This window comes from Aedes aegypti, chromosome 2, assembly GCF_002204515.2.
Source record: "Aedes aegypti strain LVP_AGWG chromosome 2, AaegL5.0 Primary Assembly, whole genome shotgun sequence".
Taxonomy (NCBI): domain Eukaryota; kingdom Metazoa; phylum Arthropoda; class Insecta; order Diptera; family Culicidae; genus Aedes; species Aedes aegypti.
In genome coordinates this window covers 70,769,614-70,782,810 of record NC_035108.1, presented here as the reverse complement: position 1 = coordinate 70,782,810, position 13,197 = coordinate 70,769,614, and the positions used below count along the sequence as shown (strand labels likewise).

Sequence of the window (13,197 nt, the reverse complement as noted above, 5' to 3'; positions counted from 1 at the left end):
ATGGAAATTTTGCGTGATGGGAATTGGGTTGTTAAGTGATGAAAACAATTTTCTGTAGCTTGACTGAAAAAGCACATATTTCTAAGAATAACACGATTTTATTGCGTTTCAATATCTTAATTTTTATATTGAAAATTATTAAAAAAGATTTCAATTCGTCGACTCAATAAAATTTAAATTTACATAATAATAGCACGTCCCGAAGTAAAATTTGCCGAGGGGTGATTCAAAAGTGATTTCAATAGTGAATTCAAATGTGTTTAAAAATAGTTCCAGGTCACGGAAAATTGTGAAACTTTGGATTCTAGTACAATTTTTAACGTAGATTCTGCATATGTAAAATAATGGATATCCCTAATCAAGCCAATTCTATGGTTTCCTCTACATGCATTCAACATTTTTGTGTGAAACTGTCTTAGAGTGCAAGAACTCAGAGAAATCAAAGTAGAAACACTTTAATCAGATTGAGATTTCATCAACAAAAAAACTTGAATCAACTAAAAGAATTTAAACATCGAGAGTTTTGCTTATTGTACTGAACCAAGAAAGCTCTGAACTTTCGAAAATAAAAAATGCCCAAGTTTTCAGTGGTAGTTTAAAGCTGTTCAGCATCAGAATGAATCCTATGTGATTTGCTACCGCTAGGACCAATACAGTAAGCGATGTTTCCCGGCCCTTTTGCTCTTAGCTCAAGAGCGCCACAGCTAAAATAATAATTACCCTGAATCGGGCTTTGTTTAGAGGTTGATGGATTTACGTCATTCTAGCATCGAAAGACATCGATTTATTTTTAATATCCACGCCAAACACCTATTGATTGACAAATATATGTGAAAAACTGGTTGAGGTTGAAAAATAGAGGTGGGTAAACAATAGATGAATAACTATACTATGGATACTCTCAGAGATATTTCAAATATTTCAAAGATCAATAATCTCACACTTGAAAGTTATAAAACATCGATGACTTTCTTTGATCTTTTTGAAATTGAGAATATTGGTATACAAATATTGATGATATTTGAAAATTAGTAATTTTGTTTAGAAAACTAAGTGCTGTTTAACTATACCATTTGATCTATGGCATTGACATCAACCAAAATTGATGGGAACTGAATCAAACATTCACGGACAGCTAACCGCGACCTTTCATCACTTCATCAAAACCTCAGAAAAACTTAACCACTGTCGATACGACATTATAAACTGCGATATTTTCGTTTCGAAAAACCAAACATTGACCGCCAACGTCCGAACCATCGTCTAGCTACTGTCCACCCAACCCTGAAAAGTTCCAATCAATTTACGTACGTCACCGCAAACCAACGAACGGTCACCATCCATCGTCAATCAAAAAGCTCTAAAACTGAAAACAAGCAAGAACCATAAATAGCGTTGCAAAACCCTTTGAGATTGGTGTGAGCGCGTGTATGCCGTACGTGGTGCGAAGTTACGTATCATTTTATTGCCGATGGCCCTATTGCGGTCCATAAAACTGCGAAGGCGCAGAAGATAGTGGATCGAAAATTGAAGGTCGACGCTATATACCTTCATTGCTTCAACATGTTACTCATGTGTGTAGTAACGGTAGATGATTTGTCAATAATTTCAGAATTTCGCATTTCAGAAACTCTGATACATCACAGATTGAATCGATGTATGTTATTCAAATTGGGTCCTAAAATTTTTAATGAAATCTTATTTTTATTTAATAACACGAAAAAGCATGTTACTGTAACTACTTTAGCAATTTTTCCCGCTCAAATAATGGCTATATCATGTTTAAACTTTAATTTAAAAATTTGGTCCATAAATGAACCTTGACACTTTTGATCATGTTTGACGTTCGCTTAGTCGACAAAAACACCACAGGGGTTTTAGTTCGACCACTGGGGTTGTTCCTATCTGACATTTCGTAAGGGACACGGAAAACAAAATACACCCAAAATTTGAGTTTAAGCCAAAGGATGTGACAAAATCTAAAAAAATGTTTTTTGAGCTTAAACCAACGGAAAACATTAGAAAATTGAGTAAACATGTGTTTTTGGCCTAAACTTAAGCGTTTGGCACTAATATTGGGACAGGGCTTTAGGACCCTATTATGTGTAAAATTTGATAGAATTGATTTGTGATCCAATTACATACTAAAAGTATATCACAACCTAGCTTAACATTCTTAACCTAAAATTTGCTACATAAAAAGAAATCGCTGCCATTATCATAGCAATCTCAAAATATTTTATTTATATAATCGTTCACTTATTTGTATCTCAATTCCACAAACACAATTACCGAAGACTCTTCAGAACGGTTACAAATATGGTGGACTCCTCCAACGCTGCTCTACATTTTCTGTTGACGATCCTTGTAGTGTTTCAGACGTAATCCTAAATATAACGCAATGATTTAGGATTTTTGAACAATTCTTTATAATATCTCACATGCTCGCAAGAATTCTCATTGATTTTTTTTTTGTAGAAAACATTTTTTGTTTTTAGAGGAAAAGTTATATGAGTAACTTTTACGATTCCATTGCAAATATTGTACTGAATGTGTCCAAGATCTTAGACGGAAACATGTATTTGACAACAATAATGTCAGTAAAATATTTTACTATATTTTGATAACAACTACAAACACCACTTACTTATTGGACGCTAATTTTTTTCTAAATAACAATGTTAAAACATTAAATTTTGTGTCTGTCGCTTTGACCAAATAATTCAGGCAAATTCTTTATTTGGATAAATTAATAATCAAATTTGAAACACTTTTAAAACGTAATATTGAGGGTCGTGGAATGTCTGTAGGACTCCAAAAGACGCCGCAGCTTTAAAAAGATTGGGAACCACTGCTCTAGACTAAGCATATATTGCCAAACATATCAAATAAAGAAGGGTGCATATCAGATAACCAATTATTACATCACATTGAAGCTTAGCTTAGCTTAGACTGACTACACATATAAATGGTTGCTGTTCCATGATTGACCGAAGTCAGTGAAAATGCACAAAGAATCAACTAGAAGTTCGACTGGGATTGGCCATAATCTTCTTCAGTGTGCATAATTCAGTGCCTCTATTTATACAGGGTCAATAACGGCGCCGGCCACGTCCTTGCAGTCAGGTGGGATTGGAGGAAGGAATGTTAGTGTGTAACCTTTGCTATTTGGACACCGTGTTTGACACTGCATCTCCACAAAGGTTACTGGGAGGGATGTTTGTTAATGGGGAGGATCGTTGGGTCACAGGATTCACTTTGATAAGCGATAAGACCATGATAAATAATTATTTGTGAGATATAAACATGCTTATATGTAAGTATAATATTTTCGTTTGATATGAACAGTTTCTATGTAGAGGAAAATTATGCCGACACTTGAGGTGACAAACCATTCAAAGTTTGTTGAACAAATACCTAAATGTAACATTCCTAACACTCTTATTCTTATGCCGACACTTACAGTGACCAACTAACCAAAGTTTGTTGAATAGAGTGAACATTTCGTCTACACTTGTGGCGTCGAACCATTGAAAGTTTTTTTTTTAATTACAAAAATAAATGTAAAATTTTAGATATTTTTTTTTTAATAATAATTTAAGAATCAGAGTTTATGTCGACACTCACAGTGACGAACCATTCATAGTTTGTTGAAAAATCACATTTACGATTAAATGTGCAGTCATACACATTTTATAGATTATAAACAGTAGCATGAAACGAGCTCACCAATTGATCAGTCATCCTTGACTGAGCAGCAACAATCCTCTTTCAGCTCCACTTGTTTGCTCGGCAATATAAAAGCACTCAGGCGCGCGACCCGAGATCTTGCCCTCATTGCCCGCTCCCGCAGGAGCAAGCGTCAAATTTGAAAGATCAAACACTACTAACGGACCGCGCACTTTTTCACTCCTTACGACCGACGCGCGACATGTTTGATCCTGCCCTCATCGCTCGCCCCCGCAGGAGCAAGCGTCAAGGTCGAAGGATCAAACACTACTCGATAACCGATTATTATATCACATTAAAATGTATAAAGTTTTGACAATTATATATTCCAAATACTTTTTGGTGAAATGGGCTATTCGGGCGAGCAAATCTGGTCAACCCTAATATGTTCTAATAATCCTTCCAAAAGTATGTAGTAGAAAATGTGTAAAAATTACGTGCCCAGTTGGCTTTTCCTTCTCTTAGTAATAGTTTTGCTTTTATTTGTCTAAAATGACTTTAATCACAAATATGATGTTTTAGCTCAACACTCAACACTGTTGGGAGACGTTCTGAAACGATTTTCGATAGTTTCATATGTAATAATGGGGCCTTCCGTGCTGAAGGTGTCTGGGTTCGATTCTCGGTCGGTTCAGGTTCTTTTCGTAATGGAAATTTCCTTGACTTCCCTGGGCATAGAGTATAATCATACCTGCTACACAATATACGAATGCGAAAATGGTAACTTTGGCAAATAAAGCTCTCAGTTAGTAACTGTGGAGTGCCCATAAGAACACTAAGCTGAGAAGCAGGTTCTGTCCCGGAGAGGACGTAATTCCACGAAGAAGAAAAAGAAGAAGATAGATAAAAGTATTATTGGTCAAAACCTATATAGTTGTGCTGTTTCAGGGTTTAAATAAATATAAACTAGTGTTGTAGGGCAATCACGAAAGTTTACACGTTTTCATTGACATGCGACAGCTTTTGTTTTCAGCTTTCACAAATCGAGCAGTCAAATGAACATGCGAAAGAAAAATGTCAAATAAATGTAGCTGACTATGATTACGTCACAATGAAACGGTACGTTTTTAATTATTTCTATATATTTTTCGTGATAAGAGCTGCATTCACTGTATGTGCGACGTATTCGACACAACAATCAAGATTATTCTTGTTATTTATAATCGGACATTTATGAAATTTTAGCAAAATTTTTGATTTATTAAAATGTCATCGTGTCATAGGACACTCATTTCACAGTTTTTGTGCTTCTCGATGTTCATTCTACCGTTCGTGCTGTCTTTGAGACGTGACGGCAGTGGATGAGTGTAGGATAATCAATTGACTGCAGATCATGGAAACGAAACTAACGTCGCGAGAAAGGTCGAATGTTTACAGCAACTATTGTAACCGTAAAACCACGACCTATGTTATGATTGGCTGTATCAGTAAAAAACTGATTGAATCAGTCGTATTTTGAATAACAACCTAAGCATCTATAACAAACATGATTTTGGAGAGTTTTATACTAGATTTTAATGATTTGAGCGAGTGAATAAACGTGGTTTCTTTTTTTTATAGATAAAACCTTCCAAGACCCTAACGAATACAACTTGATTGTATATCAATTTTTCTGCATGTCTAAAGGTTTTTTCTAACATAAATGAGCAAATGGATTCCAATAATCAACTAAAGTTTTGTTTTTTTCCTTCATCAGGAGTTTTTGTCTGCCTCATATTTTGGAAATGAGCAGTATGATACGCATTGGCAGAATAAACATTCTAAAAGTATCGATATACATTTTAAACCTTATTGGAAAAAAAGCGCTTATTACGATAATAACTTAGCTGCCAGAAATAAAAGAAGTCACACTATGTTGATTTTTTTAACGGAATTTATAATTAATTTTTCTATGAAAAAGAAGAATCTAAAAACCATTGAGGATTCACATATGGACCTTTATGGTAAATTGGGTTTTATTTTTAATGGACCAAATTTAAATATAAAAACTTGTTATTAAAGTATTCTACCACAAAACCTGATTTTTTTGAAATACTAATGGAACTATTGAGTTTGCTATTCTGGCAACATATTTTGATACGAGACTTGGTTGAAATACTAAAAAATTTATCGGAAGTATTGTCAGAGAAATTCAATACAAATATTCTTTGATGAAGGCTATAAGACTTTTAGAGGAAATTGTGGCAGATTACTTCGAGAAAATTTTTAATCGAATGTTTCGGATGAATTTATGATAATCACACAATTCAAGTGTAACTTCACTAGAAATTTAGAATACTCGAAAACTCATTCAAACAGCCGCAAGTTAGAAGAGTAAATCAACTTAGCTTATCGATCTACTGGTAAAAAAAAAACGTTACATTCGACGTTTTGAACAAAATTATGTATCGTTTTGTCATAAAATTTTTGCGGAAAATTTTAGAAAATCTGAATTTTCGGACGCGTGCTGCTTGCGGATTTCTTGGAAGTTCATTACTCAAACGCAATATTTTTGTCATTCCGAAACAAAACCAAAAAAAAAGTTTTTGGTTATCGTTATTGAATTTGATTAACATTTGACAGATGCTCACTTAAGGATCCGCTAGGGAGGTTTTTGTAAAAACACAATGGATGGGTTATTTATCCGTGCATTAACAGAAATAATACTTAATAATACATAATAAAATTTCTTGACCATTTTAAAAGTTATAGCTACGCATTTATAACTACAATTTAAAAGTTTTAACGTCGTTATTCAAGTCAAATCGCAACCAATTCTGTCAAATGTAAGCAAATTTAAGATATTTCTCCAGAATATTGGTGTCTTAAGCTGATAATAGATGTTAATCCAAGTTTTAAGAGTCAATTCACTGAAAAAACGACTCCAGGTTAAATAATGTAGAATCCATTCTTCTTAGAAACAAAACATCATTCTTCTTAGAAACAAAGTGAAGTGATATTTTTTTTTTTCAGAAAAGTGTGTACGAAAACCGTGGAGGTCACTTAAACCCCGTAGTTGGGCGGTCTAACTCCATTGCTAGAAATAATTTAATTTTTAATCGCTTTTTCAAATCTCGAAATAATGTTTGACTACACCAAAAGCTCTAAAAAACAATATGCTGCGTCGAGAAAGGATTTATTTATTCATGATTATGACACATAAATTTAATTGCCGTCTTACCCCGGCTTCCCCTAAACCAGTGGTTCCCAACCTTTTTGAAGGTGTGACCCCTTTTTTATTGTTGGAACTTTCCACGGACCCCTGAAAATAATTGTTCTTGAAATCAAAATTTATGAAGCCCAATGATTTGTTTGAACTACATATAACCATTGTGCTAGTTTAAAACAATATGGAGGACAAAGCTACTTGGGCACTTCCATAATTCCCTTTGGAAAAACCTCCCATTTTTCTCGGTCGAATTGTATGAAACGCATATTGTGACTAAATATGAGCTCACAAGCTTTCAAAAACCCCCGCTACCGAAGTTAATCAATAGTGCCAAGAACATAATCCAGCTCTCTATATTGTATTTTCTTAATTACTATAATCATCTCCAGACATCCATCAAACTGATCCTTAGAAATTCAACAAGGATCTTCGGGAAAATGCGGTAGTGATCTTGTCTGATATGATAAGATCATCTTTACCAGGCACAACATTTTTTTCAACTTTCCACAAATTAAGTAATAAAAAACTCTGGAGGAGTTCACAGATGAAATTGGGAGATGATTATACGCAGTATTTTTCCTGAAGTTCACTAAATAATTTTCAAAAACAATCTTGCCAAACACCAATCAACATTTTATAGGTCTTGTTCATAAGAAAATTCCAACAACAGATCTTGCCAAACATTTATCAGACATTTCCGGGACTAGGTCAACAGTCACCTCAGATATATCCCAAAAAGGTCTTCAAAAGACTTGCAATATTTTTCAGGATTTCTACCGAAGATATTATTAGAAAACTACAAAATCCTACTTAGCCATTTTCTGAAGATTTTGACTAAAATATATAAGGTATTTCTCTTGAATGAGCTTTTGATGTATTAAGGAATGGTTATGAAATTTTTTAGAGCTAGTAATGGGTCTTTGGGAGAAATCGTTGAAAAATTCCATTGTAAATTTATGCAAACTTTGTCAAAACATCGTCCAAAAATATCTTCATAATCTAACCAGAAATCACTTCTACATTCACATCTGCTTCCTGTATGATTAAGACATCAGTGAAGAAGCTGTAAAATGGCCTCTGGTGATAACTTCAAAAACAAATCTGCCATTCCAATAGAATCAGTCAAGAATTTCGGAAATAAATTATCTGGAGTCCCACTAATGGTAAGGTCATGATCTCCCCAAGATACCCCAATGATTTCAATAAGAGACTGTTAAAAATATCTGATAAAATCTGTAAATGATTTAGGCAAAAAGTATGTTTGAAATATTCAGTAGATACCTTTAGGAACGATCTTAATATTTACTTCTAATTGAGAATCACAGTAAGAATCTAAATAATTTTAGTAAATTTTTGCAGTGGCCTCGCAGACCACCTGAGAATGCTTCACGGTCCCTTAGGGGTCCGCGGACCACCGCATCATTCGCAATCTCAAAAATTGTTGAGTGAATAATCAAAAATTCTAACAGAAGGTCTTCTGGATACGAACAATCAATATCAAATCGCTCAATTTTAGAATGTATTAACCATATTTTTTTTTTTTCAAAATAACACCAACAATTCGTTCAAGGGAACAGCTAGTAATTTCATTCGAGTTGATAAAAAAAATAAGGGATGTAACCCAAAACATTAAAACATGCCACCAATAATTGCTCCAAAACTTCTTCGGGATATTCGCGCGATACGTGTGACGTAGTTGCTGCACAAAATGAAATGTAGTGTGAAAAAATATACTTCTTTTCACATTTATATGTCATATTTGAATTGATTGCGCGCTTCAAAAGCCCTAGCAAGCGGTTTCGTTGTTGTAATCGATAGCGTTATTTTTTTCGCGTTTTTTCTTGGCAGTGCAGGTGACAATTGAAAGTGATTGGCAGCTGCCCTATCAACGATGGAATATCAATTGGTGAGCTCGTTTCATGCTTCTATTTCAAATGAGTAATATATGAAATCACATATCTTTTGTGCCAATGGCACAAATGTTACGTTTGTGGATTTATTGAAAAAAAAATATTGAATAGCTCGTCACTTCAAGTCTCGACATATTCACATTTAACATAAAAAAATGAAATGAACATACCTTTATTCTTGTTTTTGTTTTTATGAAGAAAAACTTTGAAAAGTTCGACACTAAGAGCGTCGAATTTTTGTTAAGATACTGATAAAGGACAATATATTAAAACTATACTATGTAACTTGTGAATCCTCCCTACTAAAAGAAGCCACTTATTATACTTTTGTCCACACTGTGTGTTGTAAGGTGTGTTTCGCGGATTGAAATACAACGCTTTGTAGTGGATGCTATTATAAAGACATGGACACGTCAACGCTTCCTGTGGGCATTTTGCCCTTTGAAGGAAGCGTCACACTGGACAATGGACTAGCATGCAACGCCCAGTGGCACAGTCGAAAAACATTCCTGACGAAAAGTTTTCGGGTCTGAGGCGGGAATTGAATCCACACTCCTTAGCACAATGCGGCTAAATGCCTGGTGACACTAACCGCAAGGCTACGAAACCCACAATATGGACAAGGTCACGATTATGCTATTATGGACATGCACTGCTCAGTAATTTGTACCAGATTATAGTAAACTTAACAGATTTTTGTAGTCCTTTAAAAATCGTTGGTGCAGTTCTTAATTCTACCATGGATTCGGTAGATTATACATCAAAATTTAATTGCGTGTACATTTCATCCGGGGATTCTTTGAAAAAGTTTTCAAATTATTAAGATTTTTTCAGACCAATTATTGTCAAATGATATCAGAAATTTATTGAGGAATTCCGAAAAAACGTAGGCAAATTAAAAAAATTCTAGAAGTTTCTTTTTGCGTCACAAATTTTCAAAATAGTTCGATCTTGCACTCTTTAATAGTCGAATTTGAACTACTCAGGAAAAGTCCTTCCAAATGTTTTGAAAGTTTTCAACAAAATTCTCACGTCCGTTGAAATTTTCTTCGTTTATATTACTTAAAATTGGGTGGTTTGGAACACGGTCAAGATATCGTTAAACAAATAGCTTCAAACTTCTTCCCCGAGCTGAGTTTTAATTATTTATTTATTTTTTGATTTATCAATAACAAAACACGAATTTGTTCAGTGATTAGACCATATTCATTCACGAGACGCGACGGAGACAAGACATAACACTTAACGTTCTTACAAATCGTCAAAAAGTTTTAAAAATTACCTATTCGTTGACCGGTTTCGGGCGCGATATAGCCCATATTGTCCCGAAGATGGGCTATATATATGTATAGAGAAAAGGCTAAAAGCTTAATGTATTCAAAACAGGAACGAAACATTCTGCATAATTTTGCGTGATGCGAATTGGGTTGTTAAGTGATAAAAACAAATTTTCTGTAGCTTGGCCGAAAAAGCACATATTTCTAAGAATAACACGATTTTATTGCGTTTCAATATCTTAAATTTTAAATTGAAAATTATTAAAAAAGATTTCAATTCGTCGACTCAATGAAATTTAAATTTACATAATGATACCACGTCCCAAAGTCAAATTTGCCAAGGGGTGATTCAATAGTGATTTCAAATGTGTTTAAAAATAGTTCCAGGTCACGGAAAATTGTGAAACTTTGGATTCTAGTACAATTTTTAACGTAGATTCTGCATATGTAAAATAATGGATATCCCTAATCAAGCCAATTCTATGGTTTCCTCTACATTCTTCTTCTTTTTGGCGTTACGTCCCAACTGGAACAAAGCCTGCTTCTCAGATTAGTGTTCTTATGAGCACTTCCACAGTTATTAACTGAGAGCTTTCTTCGCCGATTGACTATTTTTGCATGTGTATATCGTGTGGCAGGTACGAAGATACTCTATGCCCTGGGAATCGAGAAAATTTCCTTTGCGAAAAGATCCTCGACTAGCGGGATTCGAACCCACGACCCTCAGCATGGTCATGGTTTCCTCTACATGCATTCAACATTTTTGTGTGAAACTGTCTTAGAGTGCTCAAGAACTCAGAGAAATCAAAGTAGAAACTTTTTAATCAGATTGAGATTTCATCAACAAAAAAACTTGAATCAACCAAAAGAATTTAAACATTGAGAGTTTTGCTTATTGTACTGAACCAAGAAAGCTCTGAACTGTAGAAAAAAAAATGCCCAAGCTTCCAGTGGCAGTTTAAAGCTGTTCAGCATCAGAATGAATCCTATGTGATTTGCTACCGCTAGGACCAATACAATAAGCGATGTTTTCCGGCACTTTTGCTCTTAGCTCAAGAGCGCCACAGCTAAAATAATAATTACCCTAAATCGGGCTTTGTTTATAGGTTGACGGATTTACGTCATTCTAGCATCGAAAGACATCGATTTATTTTTAATATTCACGCCAAACACCTATTGATTGACAAATATATGTGAAAAACTGGTTGAGGTTGAAAAACAGAGGTGGATAAACAATAGATGAATAACTATACTATGGATAGACTCAGAGATATTTCAAATATTTCAAAGATCAATAATCTCACACTTGAAAGTTATAAAACATCGATGACTTTCTTTGATCTTTTTGAAATTGAGAATATTGGTATACAAATATTGATGATATTTGAAAATTAGTTATTTTGTTTAGAAAACTAAGTGTTGTTTAACTGTGCCATTTGATCTATGGCATTGACATCAACCAAAATTGATGGGAACTGAATGAAACATTCACGGACAGCTAACCACGACCTTTCATCACTTCATCAAAACCACAGAAAAACGTAACCACTGTCAATACGACATTATAAACTGCGTTATTTTCGTTTCGAAAAACCAAACATTGACCGCCAACGTCAGAACCATCGTCTAGCTACTGTCCACCCAACCCTGAAATGTTCCAATCAATTTACGTTCGTCACCGCAAACCAACGGTCACCATCCATCGTCAATCAAAAAGCTCTAAAACTGAAAACAAGCAAGAACCATAAATAGCGTTGCAAAACCCTTTGAGATTGGTGTGAGCGCGTGTATGCCGTACGTGGTGCGAAGTTACGTATCGTTTTACTGCCGATGGCCCTATTGCGGTCCATAAAACTGCGAAGGCGCAGAAGATAGTGGATCGAAAATTGAAGGTCGACACAATAAGTATACCTTCATTGCTTCAACATGTGTGTAGTAACGATAGGAGGTTTGTCAATAAATTCGCAGTTTTAATCGATATGAAACAAGATAATCATTTCAGAAATTCTGATACAAAATAGATTGAATCGAAGTAATTTATTCAAATAGTTTGGCAAATATAAAAGAATATGATTAGTGATCACCTTCCAATTACATAATAAAAGTATTTCACAACCCAGCTTAACTACAATTTGCTACATAAGAAGTAATCGCTGACATTATCATTGAAAATCTCAAAATATGTAGTTTATATAATCTCACTTATTTGTATCTCAATTCAACAAACACAATTACCGAAGACTCTTCAAAACGGTTACGAGAAACGTTTTCAGCAGCTCTTATGAATGGCTTACTAAAGACAGTAACCACTCCTTACAATTCAAAAAAGTTCCATTCAAAGTATTTTCAACTCAACTACGTCATTGTCATAAGGCTAATTTAAATATGAAAACAACACACAACACCATAAGTAAATGCAAAGTTACGCTCACTCCACCGGATGAAGTCGTAAAAGTTCAACCCTTGAATAGGTTACATTGCTTCCCCCGGAAGGAATCCTCCTTTGTGAACGAGTCCTGTTTGCATTGCATCACCACAAACTTAAATGTCGCCGGCTAAAAATACCCAGATGCAGATAACACTCATCCCACAGCATCATCATCGTCGTCTTCGTCTTCGTCGTCATCGCAACAGAAATCACAATTTTCCAGCTAATTTACCTCCAGCGTGCCAGAGTTTCCCGTTGTTTGAAACTTCCAAGAACCGACCCGGTGGAGAGTGAGTCGTAACTTGCTTATGGGTACTTGCTTTTCCCAGTCCCAGCACACTAATTCATCAACCCTTTGATCGCATACAAACTGCGCGTTCGCTCACACAATCCATCATCGCCGCATAACAGTTCCTCGCCACTTTGCCCCACACGCCTCGACGCCACCTTTGGATTCTTCACCGAGCGTACATATTCATAACAACAACACCTCTTGATCCCTCCTCCGCTACCCTGTCGTCTTTTCCACCAGCACTCGGTTAGAACGCTTGGTCGGCCTCTGCCACGCGATTATGTAACTCCTCCACGGTTCTGTATTCGTCGTGGCGACTATTTACTGCCTTCTACCGTGGTACCGAGAATTCGTCGCCTTGCATGCACTGCACTTTCCCTGGAAACCTTATCGCAGTCAGGGACCGCACATAA

General features: G+C 35.2%; 1 protein-coding gene across 3 annotated transcripts in view; it reads right to left on the bottom strand.

Annotated features, from left to right (window-relative positions):
• Positions 1 to 13,197, bottom strand: part of LOC5566222 (LON peptidase N-terminal domain and RING finger protein 2) — a 246,215-nt gene that overhangs the window by 218,016 nt on the left and 15,002 nt on the right. The window lies entirely within an intron of this gene.